The sequence below is a fragment of the Penaeus japonicus genome, unplaced genomic scaffold (assembly GCF_977035675.1).
Source record: "Penaeus japonicus unplaced genomic scaffold, GWHDUDI00000001_assembly GWHDUDI00000025, whole genome shotgun sequence".
NCBI lineage: Eukaryota > Metazoa > Arthropoda > Malacostraca > Decapoda > Penaeidae > Penaeus > Penaeus japonicus.
This window is the reverse complement of record NW_028234427.1, coordinates 31,049,841-31,054,840: the sequence shown is the minus strand read 5'-3', so window position 1 is coordinate 31,054,840 and position 5,000 is coordinate 31,049,841. Positions and strand designations below refer to the sequence as shown.

General features: G+C 37.1%; 1 protein-coding gene across 1 annotated transcript in view; it reads right to left on the bottom strand.

Moving 5' to 3' along the window:
- The window catches only part of LOC122257646 (carbohydrate sulfotransferase 5), a 28,254-nt gene that overhangs the window by 7,089 nt on the left and 16,165 nt on the right, over positions 1-5,000 (bottom strand). The window lies entirely within an intron of this gene.

Here is a 5,000-nt window from a genome sequence, read left to right as displayed (position 1 = left end):
TTCTGCATTTTCCATCCCAGTCTGAGAAATTTCTTATTAATTTCCCTTTCTACTTATAATGGATTTTGATTTTCATTGAGTATCTTTCGTCCATCTTTGTAAAGAGATTTTTCGGATCTGAGTCGTAAGTGAAAAAAAAATTGAATCTGTTTCAGTTTTTGGTAATATTTATAGAATCCAACCTTGCCACAGACATTCAGAATTAGGAATCACTTGCGTGTTTTTTTTTTGTTTTTTTTTTTTTCATGGTGCTAGAATATAGTCTTGATCTCTTGTTTTTTTGTTTGTTTCTTAGTATTTATCATCCAGTCTCTCATAACTTTTCTTTGGATGACTGTTTTCTCAAATAGGATGCCAGAAGCTCATGTCATTAATCCTTTCCTGTCATTTGTAATAGTTTATTTATAATCTTTAAAATGATTGCAGGAATTTCACCTGGTCCAGCTGCTGAGTTTGTGGCGGTGTAACTTATTACTCTGTGTAACTTTGAGGTCAATCAGTAATCGTTCTGAAATGCTGTGAATAGTTTTGCTTCTTCAACATTTTTTTTTTTTTTTTTTTTTGGGGGGGAGCTGTTATATATATATATATATATATATATATATATATATATATATATATATATATATATATATATATATACTATTTCTCAACATCATTTTTGCGATCTTATTTCTTGGTATAAGATTTTTGATTGTTCGCTTGTTTTTTTTTTGTTTTTTTTTGGGGGGGCGGCGTACAAATATCACTACAAACATCATAGAACTTCTTCAGCATTTTTGTTCTTCTTCTTTTTAGTATTTCAATATCTTTTAGTTCTTCTCCAAGTGATTATTATCTTCCAGTCGATCTGGTCGTGGCTATTTTAAATATTTACGTTTGATCACTGTTTCTGCTACTATATATTTTCCCCAATGTTGAAATTTTGATCATTCTAATTATGATAGACAATATCAGAATCTAAAAGCCTCACTTGCTTATCTAATCTCTTATCTAATGACCTTTGCTTCCCAGTCAATAAAGGCGAATTTAGCATGATGATTGAGAAAAATAGATTAGAAAAGAAAATTCAAGATTCACTAATGGAAATGAAATACCATATTCGCCCATAAAAATGAATTACCAGATTCACACGAAGGAGTAGAATTCCTGTTTCGTAGATGAAAGGGAAGGAAAAATATCACTCACCTATGAAAGGTGAAAACCGCACACACCCACGAAATAAATAAAAAATAAAATAAAATAAAATAAATTGCTCATGAAAGATGGGTACCAAACTGACCCTTGTATTAGGAATACTAGACTCACCCGTGGAAAATAGATGCCAAACTAACTTATCGGAATATTAATACCACACTCACCCACGGAAGATAAAAACATAAATACCAGACTCACCCATGGAAAAGTTAATCAATGCCAGACTCACCCATGGAAAAGTTAATCAATGCCAGACTCACCCATGGAAAAGTTAATGAATACCAGACTCACCCATGAAAAAGTTAATCAATGCCAGACTCACCCATGGAAAAGTTAATGAATACCAGACTCACCCATGGAAAAGTTAATGAATACCAGACTCACCCATGAAAAAGTTAATCAATACCAGACTCACCCATGGAAAAGTTAATCAATACCAGACTCACCCATGGAAAAGTTAATGAATACCAGACTCACCCATGGAAAAGTTAATGAATACCAGACTCACCCATGGAAAAGTTAATCAATACCAGACTCACCCATGGAAAAGTTAATCAATACCAGACTCACCCATGGAAAAGTTAATCAATACCAGACTCACCCATGGAAAAGTTAATCAATACCAGACTCACCCATGGAAAAGTTAATCAATACCAGACTCACCCATGGAAAAGTTAATCAATACCAGACTCACCCATGGAAAAGTTAATTAGTACCAGACTCACCCATGGAAAAGTTAATCAATACCAGACTCACCCATGGAAAAGTTAATCAATACCAGACTCACCCATGGAAAAGTTAATCAATACCAGACTCACCCATGGAAAAGTTAATCAATACCAGACTCACCCATGGAAAAGTTAATCAATACCAGACTCACCCATGGAAAAGTTAATCAATACCAGACTCACCCATGGAAAAGTTAATCAATACCAGACTCACCCATGGAAAAGTTAATCAATACCAGACTCACCCATGGAAAAGTTAATTAGTACCAGACTCACCCATGGAAAAGTTAATCAATACCAGACTCACCCATGGAAAAGTTAATCAATACCAGACTCACCCATGGAAAAGTTAATCAATACCAGACTCACCCATGGAAAAGTTAATCAATACCAGACTCACCCATGGAAAAGTTAATCAATACCAGACTCACCCATGGAAAAGTTAATCAATGCCAGACTCACCCATGGAAAAGTTAATCAATACCAGACTCACCCATGGAAAAGTTAATCAATACCAGACTCACCCATGGAAAAGTTAATCAATACCAGACTCACCCATGGAAAAGTTAATCAATACCAGACTCACCCATGGAAAAGTTAATCAATACCAGACTCACCCATGGAAAAGTTAATTAGTACCAGACTCACCCATGGAAAAGTTAATCAATACCAGACTCACCCATGGAAAAGTTAATCAGTACCAGACTCACCCATGAAAAAGTTAATCAATACCAGACTCACCCATGGAAAAGTTAATCAATACCAGACTCACCCATGAAAAAGTTAATCAATACCAGACTCACCCATGGAAAAGTTAATCAATACCAGACTCACCCATGGAAAAGTTAATTAGTACCAGACTCACCCATGGAAAAGTTAATCAATACCAGACTCACCCATGGAAAAGTTAATCAATGCCAGACTCACCCATGGAAAAGTTAATCAATACCAGACTCACCCATGGAAAAGTTAATCAGTACCAGACTCACCCATGGAAAAGTTAATCAATGCCAGACTCACCCATGGAAAAGTTAATCAATGCCAGACTCACCCATGGAAAAGTTAATCAATACCAGACTCACCCATGGAAAAGTTAATCAGTACCAGACTCACCCATGGAAAAGTTAATTAGTACCAGACTCACCCATGGAAAAGTTAATCAATACCAGACTCACCCATGGAAAAGTTAATCAATGCCAGACTCACCCATGGAAAAGTTAATCAATACCAGACTCACCCATGGAAAAGTTAATCAATACCAGACTCACCCATGGAAAAGTTAATCAATACCAGACTCACCCATGGAAAAGTTAATCAATACCAGACTCACCCATGGAAAAGTTAATCAATACCAGACTCACCCATGGAAAAGTTAATCAATACCAGACTCACCCATGGAAAAGTTAATCAATGCCAGACTCACCCATGGAAAAGTTAATCAATGCCAGACTCACCCATGGAAAAGTTAATCAATACCAGACTCACCCATGGAAAAGTTCATTAGTACCAGACTCACCCATGGAAAAGTTAATCAATACCAGACTCACCCATGGAAAAGTTAATCAATGCCAGACTCACCCATGGAAAAGTTAATCAATACCAGACTCACCCATGGAAAAGTTAATCAATACCAGACTCACCCATGGAAAAGTTCATCAATGCCAGACTCACCCATGGAAAAGTTAATTAGTACCAGACTCACCCATGGAAAAGTTAATCAATACCAGACTCACCCATGAAAAAGTTAATCAATACCAGACTCACCCATGGAAAAGTTAATCAATACCAGACTCACCCATGAAAAAGTTAATCAATGCCAGACTCACCCATGGAAAAGTTAATCAGTACCAGACTCACCCATGAAAAAGTTAATCAGTACCAGACTCACCCATGAAAAAGTTAATCAATACCAGACTCACCCATGGAAAAGTTAATCAATACCAGACTCACCCATGGAAAAGTTAATCAGTACCAGACTCACCCATGAAAAAGTTAATCAATACCAGACTCACCCATGGAAAAGTTAATCAGTGCCAGACTCACCCATGAAAAAGCTAATCAATGCCAGACTCACCCATGAAAAAGTTAATCAATGCCAGACTCACCCATGGAAAAGTTAATCAGTACCAGACTCACCCATGAAAAAGTTAATCAGTACCAGACTCACCCATGGAAAAGTTCATCAATGCCAGACTCACCCTTGGAAAAGTTAATCAGTACCAGACTCACCCATGAAAAAGTTAATCAATACCAGACTCACCCATGGAAAAGTTCATTAGTACCAGACTCACCCATGGAAAAGTTAATCAATGCCAGACTCACCCATGGAAAAGTTAATCAATGCCAGACTCACCCATGGAAAAGTTAATCAATACCAGACTCACCCATGGAAAAGTTCATCAATGCCAGACTCACCCATGGAAAAGTTAATCAGTACCAGACTCACCCATGAAAAAGTTAATCAATACCAGACTCACCCATGGAAAAGTTAATCAGTACCAGACTCACCCATGGAAAAGTTAATCAATACCAGACTCACCCATGAAAAAGTTAATCAATACCAGACTCACCCATGAAAAAGTTAATTAGTACCAGACTCACCCATGGAAAAGTTAATCAATACCAGACTCACCCATGAAAAAGTTCATCAGTACCAGACTCACCCATGGAAAGGTTAATAAATACCAGACTCACCCATGAAAAAGTTAATCAATACCAGACTCACCCATGAAAAAGTTAATCAATACCAGACTCACCCATGGAAAAGTTAATCAGTACCAGACTCACCCATGGAAAAGCTAATCAGTACCAGACTCACCCATGGAAAAGTTAATCAGTACCAGACTCACCCATGGAAAAGCTAATCAGTACCAGACTCACCCATGGAAAAGTTAATCAATACCAGACTCACCCATGGAAAAGTTAATCAATACCAGACTCACCCATGGAAAAGTTAATCAATACCAGACTCACCCATGGAAAAGTTAATCAGTACCAGACTCACCCATGGAAAAGTTAATCAGTACCAGACTCACCCATGGAAAAGTTCATCAGTACTAGACTCACCCATGGAAA